We start from the raw sequence: 13,948 nt of genomic DNA on the forward strand, positions 1-13,948 counted from the left end.
AAGGAAGGAAGGAAGAAAGGAAGAAAGAAAGAAAGAAAGAAAGAAAGAAAGAAAGAAAGAAAGAAAGAAAAAAGGAAGAAAGAAAGAAAGAAAGGAAAGAAAGAAAGAAAGAAAGAAAGAAAGAAAGAAAGAAAGGAAAGAAAGAAAGAGAGAGAGAGAGAAAGAAAGACAGAGAAAGAAAGACAGAGAGAAAAAGAAAGAAAGAAAGAAAGTGATTGCCCAGTTTGCCACTTGAGTCACAGCTCAACTCCAGTTTTTTTTTTAAATCTTGGTAGCTAATAGGAGATAAGAGTCTTATGCAAAGCCCAGCATGAATCAGTTTTCTGAAATCTGAGGATAATGGTTCAACGCCAACCAAGGCAGGAAAGTCCATGAGAATCTTAGCTCCCATTAATCAATGAAAAGCTGGGAGTGGTGGAGCTCTATCCTTGAACAAAACAGCAGAAGTTCAAGCTATAGGACAGCACACTGATGCACACACAGAGAAAGGCTCATGGACTTTCTTGCATGGGCTAGCTTTGAACCATGATCCTCAGATTTCAGCCTGTCTTCATCTTCTCTTCTTTGAAAATTTTATTGGTCCTGTGGCTTGACCTCTAACTCTGGGGCCTATATCTAACCTTTTATACTCAAGGCTGATGCTTTTACAACCTCATCCACAGCTCAAGGTTTTGTGCTGTGTAGCTGAAGATGAGTTTCAAGCACATTCCTGCCAAGGCTGATTTGACATTGCAAACCTCAGAAGTCAGCCTCTTGTATAGTAAGGATTACACACATGACCAGCAACATTTGGGCCATTTAAAACATTTAATATGTGCTTGCTTCCATCTTCTTTTCTTATTTTCTTCATTTTTTCTTGTCCTAGGAGTAGAAATTGAAACTCAGATGCTGTCTCAGTGCATATATGGGACTAACCATAACAGTTGGCTTTTGAGGGGAAGTTAATTGGAGACAAGAGACTCATGTAGAGGTAGGCCAGATTCAGGAAGCTGAAAATTGAGGAAAGTCCTTAATACTCTTTTCTCCAATTAACCACTAAAAATCTGAAAGTAAGTAGGTCATTGAAGAAAAGGGTGCAAGTTCAAACACCAGGATTGGCACAGAGGTAAAGAGAGACAGAGAGAGATATAGAGAGAGACAAAGTGAGAGAGAGAGAGAGAGAGAGAGAGAGAGAGAGAGAGAGAGAGAGAGAGAGAGAGATCTTATGAACTGGTATAACTGAGCTGAGCTTTAAACATTATCCTCAAATTTCAGCCTGAGTAGCAAGAATCACAGATATGAACCACCAATGATTGGTTCATTGAAACCTCTGATATTGCCTCTTTCTTCTCTTCTTCTACCCTTCTTTTCATTTGTTTCATTATTTTTGTGTTTGTTGGTCCTGGAGCTTGAACTCAGTTTGAAAGCAGCCTGAGCAAGAAAGTCCATGAAACTCTTACTTCCATTCAATCAAAAAAATCTTATCTCCAGTGTGGCTACCACACACAAAACAGTCTCCTGGAATGTCTTTTTTATTTTCCTTTTTTTATTGTGAAAATACTGTACAGAGGGGTTACAATTACATGAGAAAGATTATGAGTATATTTCTTATCAAGAATTGTAGCCTCCTCCTTTGTTTCCTCTTCCCATCCCTTCCCATCCTCCCCCTGCCCCACACCCAATCCTCCCCGCTCCCCCTCCCCCCCACGCACCAAAGTTGTAAAGTTCGTTTTTGACATAACGACTTGTACATCTCATGGTTGTAATGCGTCCACCTGTATCCCTGTTTAAACGATTTGTTTTCCCCTTCCCCTCCACAAATTATGCCAACATCAAATACACAGTGAAAGCAGGGGTTATACTGTGGGGTAGGGACATATAAAGCAACAAAGAAATAATCTTATAAATGTGTTAGAACCAATCGCATGAAAGAAAAAAAACTTTTGAATACATATCTTAGGGTTCATTTCCCTAACATCACCTTAGCTGACCTTTTCTGCTTGACTCAGTACACAATTGAATTCTATGCCTCCATCAAAAAGAATGACATTGCCTCATTTGTTAGGAAATGGAAAGACTTGGAAAAAAATATATTCAGTGGTAAGCCAGGCTCAAAGAAACATAGGTCCCATGGTTTCCTGGAATTTCTTGACTGGGTTTGCCTTTACACTGGATCTTATATTTCAGCCTCCTGCATTTGTAGAATTACAGACATAAGCCAACAGTCCAAGGTTCTGTACTTCCAATCATTTAATTCTCTTACTGTGAACCTGAGGCTCGATCTCTGAGCCAAGGCACTTTCATAGGTTTTTCCTCAGGGCTGGTGCTTTCCAACTACAAAGACATCCTCATTTCTGGCTTTTCTTGCTGATTAGTTGGAGACTTAGGCAATTCCCTGCCTAGGTTAGCTACGAACAACAACCTTTAGATTTTAGCCTTCTGAACCACTAGGATTAAATACATTAACCAAAAATTCATGGATAATTTTGAAACTTTAATTGGATTTTCTCACATCTTTTTTTCCCTAGCCTTGAGGCTTGAAATCAGGGCTTGGGCACTGTTCCTGAGCTTCTTTTACTGAAGGTGAGGACTCTATTACTTGAGCCACAGTGTCACTTCCAGCCTTTCCTATTTGTGTGGTACTGAGGAAACAGACCCAGGAAATCAAACATGCTAGGCAAGCACTCTATCACTAAACCATATTTCCTGCCATTCTTACACCTTTTTATTTGTATTTTTATTTCCTTGTGTATGCTAGTCCTGGGTCTACAAATCAGCCCCGGTGCTATCCCCGAGGTGTTTACTCAAGATTAGCAAATTAAGTCATGAGCCACCGCACAACTTTGGCTATTTTTTGATGTTGCTTGGTTTTAAGTAGCTACTTAGAGTTGAGTATATGAATTCTCCTATCTGGGCTGGCTTGCAACTGTAAGCTTCAGATTTGAGACTCCTGAGTAGCTACCATCACAGGTGTGTGCCACCTATGCTTGGTTCATTTTAAACTCTGGAATTGGCTCTTTCTTCTCCCACCCTCCTCCACATTTATTTCATTCTTTGTATGTGTTTGGCCCTGAAGTTAATATCAAGGTCTGGGTGCTGTTTCAGAAATTATTTTCTCATTTCTGCCATTGGAGCCACACCTCAATAGCCAGGTTTCCTTTTTCTTCCATTTGGAGATGAGTCTCATGTAATGCCCAGCAAGAGTCAGGAGGCTGAAATCTGAGTATCATAGTTTGAAGCCAGCCTGAGAAGGAAAGTTCATGAGATTCTTTTCATCAACTACCAAGATGCTGGTAGTGGTAGACCTCCTACACAAATTCAAGTCCTAGGTTGGCACACACAGAAAAAAAGACCCATGGCCTTTCCTGTTTGGACTGGAATTTAAATACTATCCTCAAACTTCAGCCTCCTGAAAGCTAAAATTATAAGCATGAATCACCAGCGCCAGGCTTATTTTTAAATATCAAATGGTCATTTCTTCTCTTCTTTCAGTTTTGTTTTTGGTCGACTTTGAGCTGAATTATGCACCAGGAATCTGTTTCCCAGGTTTTCGCCAAATTTCAGTACTTTACAACTACTGTCACACCTTCATTTCCAGCTTTTGCTGGGTAGTTGAAGATAAGAATTTCAATCACTTTCCTACCCAGGCTGGCTTTGAGTTGTGATCCTCATATTTCAATTTCCTCAGTAGCTGGGAATACACAAATAAACCAACAACCCATGGCTCATTTTGACATGTTAATTTTCTCTTTCTCTCATCTTTAATAATTTGTGCTCTTTTTTCTTTGTCTTTGTATGTTTTTGTGCTGGGACCTCAACACCAGGGCCTGTGTGCTGTACCAGAGTTTTCTGTTTAAGACTAGGAATATACTACATGAACCAGAGCACAGCTAGTGTCATATTTTCGGTGACAAATGAGACATAAGGGTCTCATGGATTCTCCTACCTGGGCTGGCCTTCAAAAAATGGTGATACTCAGATTTCATCCTCCTGAGTAGCTGATAGAACATCGGTGAGCTACCAATGCTTGATTTATTTAAACCTCTGTCATTGGATCTTCCTTCTGCACTTCTAGCCTCTCTTTCTTTAATCCTTCTGTGATTGTCCTGGGGATTGAACTCAGGGCCTGGTTGCTGTCCCAGAAACGGATTGCCCAATTTTGCCACTTGAGCCATAACTCAATTCCCTGGCTTTTTGTTTTTTTCTTTTTGACAATTGGAAATAAGAGTCTGAGGAAAGTCTACCATGAATCAAGCCAGGCTGAGAAGGAAAGTCCATGAGACCATGACCTCCAATTAACCACTGAAAATCTTGGAGTGACAGAGCTCTGTCCTTGAACAAACCAGCACACGTTCAAGAAGGCACACACAAGCTGTAAGATGGCACACAGATGCACACATACATAGGATGTCTCATGGATTTTCTTGCATGCATTAACTTTGAAATGTGGATCCTCAGATTTCAGTCTCTCATTTTCCGCTCTCCTTTGTATTGATTGTTTGTTATTTGTAATTTTTAGTGGCCCTGCAGATTGAACTCTGGTTCTGGGGACTGTTTCTTAGCTTTTTAACTGAAGGCTGTTGCTTTACCACCTCAGCTCCAGCTTAGGGCTTTGTGCTAGGTAGCTGGGATAAGCATCTCAAGCACGTTCCTACTCAGGCTGACTTGATACCACAATCCTCAGATGTCAGGCTCTTGTGTAGTTAGGATTATACTCAGGACCAACAACCCTTGTCTCATTTTAAAACTTTAATATATGCTTGCCACTTCCTTCTTTTGTTTACTTTTTATTTTTTGCATGTTTGTGCTGTTCCTGGGTCTACGAATTGGGGGTCTACGAATTTTGTCTAGAAATTTGTATCCAAGGATATCCTCTATTACATGAGAAACATCATAACTTTTTGGCACTTTTTTGGGGGGGTTGATTAATTAGAGACAAGAGTCATGGACTCTCCTGCCTAGGTTGGCCATGAACCATCATCCTCAAATTTCAGGCTCTTGAATAGCTAGTAAAACATGTATGAGCCACTGATGCTTTATTGATTTAAGCCTTTGTCACTTGCTCTTCATTGGTTACTTCTACTCTTCTTTATTTCTTCTGTGGATGTCCTGTGGCTTGAACTCAGGGTCTGCATGCAGTTTCAGAAAATATTTGCCCTGTTTGCCACTAAAGTTACAGCTCAACTTCCAGCTAAATAAGGTACCTGAAATCTGAGGACCATGTTTCAAAGCCAGCCTGGGCAGGAAAGTCCATGACCCTCTTATCTCCAATTCACCACCCAAAAGCTGAGAGTGCTAGGGCATTAGGCAAAGGATACTACAGAAACACACACATCACACATAGTAACACACACACACACACACACACACACACACACACACACACACACACACACACACAAACATTCCCACATACACACACGTAAGTCTCCTGGACTTTGCTTAAGATTGTTGTAGCCAGGGATCAACTAAAGCCATGATCAACAAACACCAGGCTTATATTTAAATTTAAAATTGGCCTTTCTTCATTTCTCCTAAAATTTTTTAGCACTAAGAATTGAACTCTGGGTCAGCAGTTTTTTTAATTAGCTTTAGCACCAAATACAGTGCTTTACATCTACAGTCATATCTGCACTTCCAGCTTTTGGCTGGGTAGTTGGGGTTAACAGTTTCATGTACTTTCCTTCCTAGCTTTGAACCTAGAATGGATAGGAATACACACATGAACCAAAAACCATGGCTCATTTTAAACCTTAGTTTTCTTTTTTCCATCATTTTTTAATTTGTGAGGGTATTTTTTTTGTTTGTTTTGCAGTGTATGTCTAGGACTTCAACTCAGGGCCTAGGTTTTGTCCCAAAGTTTATATTTGAGACTAGCACTCAACCGAATGTGCCAAAGTACAAATTGTATCTTATTTTTTGTGGGAAATTAGTTATATGAGTCTCATGGACCCTCCTGCCCTCCTGAGTACCTTGTACAACATGTGAGAGAAACCAATGTTTGATTCATTTCAACCTCTGTCACTGACTCTTCCTTTGGTACTTCTATTCTCTTTTTATTTCTTCTGTGTTTGTCCTCCAGCTTGAACTCAGAGTCTGGGTGCTGTCCCAGAAATTTTCCCAGCTCTGCCAGTTGAACCACAGCTAAACTCCAGGATTTTTTTTTCTGCTTTGGTGTTTAATTAGAAATGAATATAATGTAGAGCCAGACCAGATTTACGAGGCTGAAATCTGAGAATCAAAGCTGGTGCCAGCCTGGGCAAGAAAGCACATGATATCTCCAATTATAACCACTAAAAAGCTGAGATTAGTAGAGCTTTGTGCAAAACAGTACAAGTTCAAGCAACAGGACTCACACACAGACATACTTACAAAAAGACAAGTCTTATTTACTTTCCTACTTGTTCTGGCCTTAAAATATTATCCACACATTTTAGCCTCTTGAGTAAACAGAATTACAATTATGAGCCACCAGTGTTGGGCTGATTGGCTCATTGCAGCCTCAGTTATTGGTTCTTCTTTCTCATCTAGTCTTCTTTGCATCTATTCATTTCATTTTTTGTGAGTGTGCTAGTGCTGGAGCCAGAACTCATGCAAGGCCTGGCCTGTTTCAGGAGGCTGAAATATGACCATCATGGTTCAAAGCCAGGCTGAGCAGGTAAGTCTAAGATCCTTACCTCCAATTAACTGCCAAAAATCTGGGAGTACTACAATTCTAGCCCCAGGATGTCCCATAAGCAACTGTCTTCTGGACTTTCTTGCTAGAATTGGCCTTTACACTGGATACCAAAATTTCTGCCTCCTGGAGAATTACAGGCATGAATCACCAGCCCCAGGTTCTCTTCTTATTTACATTTTTGTGATCCTGAGGCTGGATCTCTGAGCCAGGGCACTGTTTCATAGCTTTCTTACTCAGCCTGGTGCTTTACAACTCTATCACGGATTCACTACTGTTTTCTTGTTTATTTGTTTTGCTGGTGATTTGAAGATGAGAGACCATAGCCCTCAGATTTAATCTTAGTATTTAGAATTACACACAAAATGAAGTGGCACTGTAGCTCAAGTGGTAGAGCACTAGCCTTGAACTGAAGTTCTGAGGGACAGAGCTCAGGCCCAGTGTTCAAGCCCTACAACTGATCAAAAAAAGAGGATTACACACAAAACCCAAAAACTCATGACTCATTTTGAAAATTTAATTGCATTTTCTTATACATTTTTAAATTTCTTTTTATTTCCATATGTATGCTGGGCTTTGAGCTATAAATCAGAGCCTAGGAATTGTCCCAGTTCTTTTTTTTTTTTTTTTTGTCTGTCATGGACGCTGTCCCTCAGCTCTTCAGCTTGAGGCTAGAGCCGTACCACTTGTGCTACTGTGCCACTTCTGACTTTTCCTGCTCATGTGTTGTTTAGGAATTAATCCCAGAGCCTCATGCATGCAAGGCAAACACTCCCCCACTGTGTCACCTTCCCAGACCCGTCCCAGAACATTTTTAATACTAGCCCTCTAATATGCGAGCCACAGCACAATGTGAAGCTTTTAAAAAAAACTGTAGTTAGCTAATTACAGTAGTTCATGGACTCCCCTGCCTTGGCTGGCCTTGAACACTGACCCTCAGATTGGAGACCCTTGAGTAAGTAAAGTAACAAGTGTAAGCTAACTCAATTTTGCTCATTTTAACCTCTGAAATAGGCTCTCCCTTTTCTTGTTCCACATTTCTTTTCATTTATTTATTTTATTCTTGTGTGTGCTGGTCCTGGAGCTTGATCTCAAGGTGTGGGTGCTGTCCCAGAAATCATTGTCTCATTTCTGCCACTGGAGCCACAGCACAACCCCAGGTGTATTTTTTTCTTCTTTTTGGTGGTTCATTGGAGATAAGTGTCTCATGCAAAGCACAGAATGTCTCAGGAAGCTGAGATCTGATTATCAGTTTGAAGTCAGCCTGCACAGAGAATTCCATGAGACTTTTTAACTCCAATTAGCTGGTAGTGATCCCACCAATTAGCTGAGAGTAATAGAACACCAGCCTTGAGTAAAGTAGAACAAATTCAACCCCCATGACTGGAACACAGAGAAAAAATATCCCATGTACTTTCCTGCATGGGCTTGCCTTTAAATGTTATTTTCTGATGAGTTCTGGGAAGATGGCAGAGGAGAAGCTGTAGGACAAACAAGCTCTCGCATAGAAAGCAATTTTTGTGTTCCAATGGACAGTCCTAAGCCAGAGAATAACACCAAGTGTGTCAACACAGTACAGAGAGTTAGGCCAGAGAGGGAAAATCCAGGCATGGAGACAGATATGAGCACTTGCCAGTAGCCACGGATGTGGCGGCAGTGGCGGCAGCTGCCATACCTGCAACACAGAGAGTACGGAACTTAGGTTCCAGATGCAGCAAGTGAACGGTTTCTACTTAACACCAGCAAGAACTGACAAGGAGCAGACATCTTCATCCTGAAGTTCGCAGACCAGAGATGACCCAGGACCCAAGGCTCTGGCATGAGTAGAAGCCTGACATCCTCACTCCTTCGCAGGGAGCAATGAGGGAAGGCCAACCCTCCCCCCCCCATTACTGGAGATCTCCATCTTTGATACTGACAAAGGCACAGCTGAGCTGATAGCTGCAACTCAGGCCTTGGAAGAAAACAAGAGTCATTTAGCAGGTCACAGGAATCTAACCTGACCTACCAGGCTCAGCTCCTCCCTGGGAAAAGTCACCCAGCTTGGGCAGGCAGCCCCAGGAGTGGCTTTCTTCACTGGGTAAACAGAGCCAGAGGCTGCCCCTCCCTAAAGCAGCTTTGACATTCAATTGAAATTCAGTAAACATAAACACTGAGAATAGCTCCAGGCTGAGCTCTGTGAGTTTCTCAGAAGCTAACTCCTCAGGGAAAAGCTGCTGTTTGCTGAAAGGCCTCAACTCTACCCAGAACCTAGCCTCATCACAGCATTTCCAAACTTGAGGAAACAGCCATCTCTTCTTTTTGTGAAACTCAAAGTAGATCTCTGTCCCATTGAACAAGCCTGGGAGGAGGATCACAAAATCCTTGGTAAAGCAGAGCATTTTTCTGTGTGCTCAAACAAATTGACTTAAGATACCATCCAAGCCATAGGAAAATCAAACACCATAAGCAGACCAGATACTCCAACAAGAGACTGGTTATGGACACAAGGGAGATAAAGGATCTTCCCATCCCCCTAAAAAAAATCAAAGATCTCTTTTTTTGTACTTTTTATAAATTTTTTTCTAAACATTTTTTTTAATTTTTAACTTTAAAAATTTTTGTTTTCTATTAACTTTTTTTTCTTCCTCTTATAATTTTTATTTGGGGGTTATGTGTGTGTGTATTTTTTACTTTTTTTCTTTTAAAATACATTTTTTGTTTATCTCTAGTGACCAATTGATCCTTTTTTTTCTTTCCTGCCCTTCTTTTCACATTTTCTTCTCTTTCCTTCTTTGCATGACTTAATTGCTGTTCGCAACCTCATATATACCCGTAGTTGATATTTTGACTTTAGCAACATTGTATACACACTTAATCCAGAAATTTATTACTCAATTTAAAACTGCTTAGACTTTACTTCCTTAATAGCAGTACTACCTATTAAGACTTGTATATTTCAAGCATTTTTATTTTTAAGTTTTCCACATATCCTTTCTATCCCTCCTGTTCTCTTTTTTTTTTTAATATTATTTTATTTTATTTGAGAACATACTTTACAGAGGGGCTACAATTACATGGGCAGGATAATGCATACATTTCTTACCAAGCATTGCAGCCTCCTTCTTTGTTTACCCTTCACCTCCCTTCCCAGCCTCCCCCCTCCCCCCACCCAATTATACCCCCCTCCCCCCCCACACCGACATTGTAAAGCTGGTTTTGACATGACATTTTGTACTTCTCATTGTTGCAACTTAAACGACTTGTTTGTCCCCATCTCCTCCACATGTTATATTGACATCAATTATAGTGAAAGCGGGGGTTACAATGTGGGGGAGGGACATACAAAGCAACAAAGAAATAATCTTATAAATGCGTTAGAAACACATGCATGAAAGAAACGAAAACATTAAAATACATATTTAAGGGTTCATATTCCTAACATCACATTATCTGACCTTTTCCGCTTGACTCATACCTATACTAGATATTGCAAATAAGGGAAACCATGGGACCTATGCTTCTTTGGGCCTGGCTTACTTCACTTAATATAATTTTTTCCAAACCTTTCCATTTCCTAACAAATGGGGCAATGTCATTCTTTCTGATGGAAGAATAGAATTCCATTGTGTATATACACCACATTTTCTTGATCCATTCATCTACTGAGGGGCATCTGGGTTGGTTCCATATCTTAGCTATGGTAAATAATGCTGCAAGAAACATAGTTGTACTGGTAGCTTTAGTGTGGTCTTGTTTGTAAACATTTGGGTAAATGCCCAAAAGTGGGATTGCTGGATCATAAGGGAGATGTATGTGAAGTCTTTTGAGGAACCTCCATACTGCTTTCCAAAGTGGTTGAACAAGTTTACATTCCCACCAACAATGAAGTAAGGTTCCTTTCTGTCCACATCCCCTCCAGCATCTGTTGTTGTTAGAATTCTTGATTTTTGCTGTTCTAACTGGAGTGAGGTGATATCTCAATGTTGTTTTGATTTGCATTTCTTTTATGGCTAGGGATGTTGAACATTTCTTCATGTGTCTATTGGCCATTCTTCTTTCTTCTTCAGAGAAGCTTCTCTTTAAGTCTTTCTCCCACTTATTTATTGGACAGTTGTTTCTTTGAGGATTTGTTGTTGGGTGGTTTAATTTTTTGAGTTCCAAGTATATTTTAGATATGAGACGCTTGTCCGTTGTATGGCTAGTAAAGATCTTCTCCCAATCGGTGGGCTTTCTATTGATCTTGCTAGCTATGTCATTTGCCCTGCAGAAGCTCTGCAACCATATGCAATCCCATTTGTCCAACCTTTCTTTGATTTGTTGTGCTTCCGGATCTCTATTCAGAAAATTTAGGCCTGAGCCAAGGAGACCTAAGGTTTCTCCTATTCCATCCTGTAATGTTTTCAGAGTGTCTGCTTTGAGTTCAAGGTCTTTGATCCATTTGGAGTTGATTCTGGTGCAGGGTGATATATAAGGATCTAGCTTTAGTTTTCTACATGTAGTTAACCAATTTTGCCAGCACCATTTACTGAAGAGGCTGTCTTTCTTCCATTCTATTGTTTTAGCTTCCTTATAGAAGATTAGATGGCTATAGGTCTGTAGGTTCATTTCTGGGTTTTCAAGTCTATTCCATTGGTACTGAGGTCTGTTCTTATGCCAATACCAAGCTGTTTTGATTACTATGGCTTTATAGTAGAGTTTGAAATTTGGTATTGATATTCCTCCAGCAGTGTTCTTTCCGTTGAGGCGCGTTTTTGCTATTCGGGGTCTTTTATTGTTCCATATGAATTTTTGGATTGCCTCTTCTATTTCCTTGAAGAATGAGGTTGGAATTTTAATAGGTATCGCGTTGAATTTGTAGATAGCCTTGGGAAATATTGCCATTTTCACGATGTTAATCTTTCCAATCCAGGAGCATGGGAGGTTTTGCCATTTTTTAAGTTCTGTGTTGATTTCCTTTTTCGAGATTTTAAAGTTGTCATCGTAGAGGTACTTCACTTCTTTGGTTAAGTTAATTCCTAGGTATTTTATTTTTTGTGGGGCTATTACAAATGGAGTTGCTTTCCTAATTTCAGCCACACTTTTCTCATTGTTGGCATATAGAAAATCCATTGATTTTTGGGGGTTAATTTTATAACCTGCTACTTTGCCAAAGTTTTGAATCAGCTTGAGTAATTTGGGAGTGGAGTCTATGGGATTCTTTAAATACAAGATCATGTCATCTGCAAAGAGGGAGAGTTTTATTTCTTCTTTCCCTATTTGGATCCCCTTTATGTCTGCATCTTGTCTTATTGCTGTAGCTAGGCATTCTAATACTAGATTGAAGAGAAGTGGAGAGAGTGGGCATGCTTGTCTTGTTCCTGAGTTAAGAGGAAATGGCTTTAGTTTTTCACCATTGAGTATAATGCTGGCTGTAGGTTTGTTATTTAGAGCCTTTATTGTATTGAGGAATGTTCCAAGGATTTCTAATTTTTCCAAAACCTTCATAATGAAGGGGTGTTGGATCTTGTCGAATGCTTTTTCTGCATCTATTGAGATAACCATGTGGTTCTTGTTCTTGCTCCTGTTGATGTGATGAATAATATTAATTGATTTGCGTATATTGAACCAGCTTTGCATCCCTGAAATAAATCCTGTTTGATCATGTTGTATGATTTTTTGGATGAATTGTTGAAGTCGATTGGCCAAAATTTTGTTGAGAAGTTTTGCATCAATGTTCATCAAAGAAATGGGTCTATAGTTCTCTTTCTTTGATGAGTCCCGGCCTGGTTTTGGGATGTGGGTTATGATGGCTTCTTAGAATGTGTTCGGTAGTGAGCTTTGTCTTTCAATTTCATTGAAGCGTTGGAGGAGTATTGGTGTGAGCTCTGCTTTGAAGGCTTTGTAAAATTCCGTTTTAAAACCATCTGGTCCTGGACTTTTCTTAGCTGGGAGGTCTCTTATTGCTGTTTCTATTTCAATGCTAGATAATGGCCTGTTAAGCTGGTTTAACTCATCTTGGTTTAGTTTTGGCATGTCAATATTTGCTAGGAAAAGGTCCATTTCTGTCAAGTTGTCAAACTTATTAGCATAAAGTTTTGAGAAGTATTCCCTTATAATGTTCTGAATCTTGGTTGTTTCCGTGGTGATGTTTCCATTCTCATCTCTGAGTTTATTAATTTGGGTGTGTTCTCTCCTTTTTCTGATAAGGTTTGCTAACGGTCTGTCAATTTTGTTAAGTTTTTCGAAGAACCAACTCTTTTTTTTGTTGATTCTTTCTATAGTTTTTTTGGATTCTAATTCATTTAATTCTGATTTAATTTTGATTATTTCTTTCCATCTACTGGATTGGGGTTTATCTTGCTGCTCTTTTTCAAGGAGGTTTAGATGTGTCATTAAATTGTTAGTTTCAGATCTTTCCAATTTGTTGATGTAGGAGCTCAGAGCTATAAACTTGCCTCTGAGTACTGCCTTTGCTGTGTCCCAGAGGAGCTGGTAATTTGTGTGTTCATTTTTGTTGAATAGCATGAACATTTGAATTTCCTTTCTAATCTCTTCCATGACCCACTCATGATTCAGCAGTGTGTTGTTCAGCCTCCATGTGATACCAGACTTTCTTTGGTGGCTTTTAGTGTTGAGTTCTAATTTTATTCCCTTGTGGTCAGAGAGAATGCAAGGTATAACTTCAATGTTTCTGAATTTAGACAAGTTTGCTTTGTGGCCTAAAATGTGGTCTATTTTAGAAAACGTTCCATGTGCTGCAGAGAAGAACGTGTATTCTGATGCTGCTGGGTGAAATGTTCGGTAAATGTCTGTTAAGTCTAGTTGATCTGTGCAGCTGTTTAGATCTGCGATTTCTCTGCTGAGTTTTTGCCGAGTTGATCTATGTAGTGGGGAGAGTGGTGTGTTAAAATCCCCAACAATTAATGTCTTTGGATCTATATGGGATTTGAGGGAAAGTAGTGTTTCTTTGATAAATTTGGGTGCTCAATTGTTTGGCGAATAGATATTTAGAATTGTAATAATCTCCTGAAGGAGAGATCCTTTAATTAGTATGTAGCGACCTTCTTTATCTCTTCTCACGAATTTTAATTTGAAGTCTATTTTATGTGATATTAGGATTGCAACTCCCGCCTGTTTATGAGGGCCGTTTGCTTGGTAGATTTTGTTCCAGACTTTAACATTGAAAATGTGTTTGTTTTTATGGGCAAGATGTGACTCCTGCAGGCAGCAGATAGAAGGGTCTTGTTTTTTAATCCAACTAGACAGTCTATGTCGCTTAATTGTAGAGTTCAGTCCGTTAACGTTAAGAGATAGGACTGAGAGGTATTTGGT

This window comes from Dipodomys merriami, unplaced genomic scaffold, assembly GCF_024711535.1.
Source record: "Dipodomys merriami isolate MVZ:Mamm:240054 unplaced genomic scaffold, mDipMer1.0.p SCAF_350, whole genome shotgun sequence".
Taxonomy (NCBI): Eukaryota; Metazoa; Chordata; class Mammalia; order Rodentia; family Heteromyidae; genus Dipodomys; species Dipodomys merriami.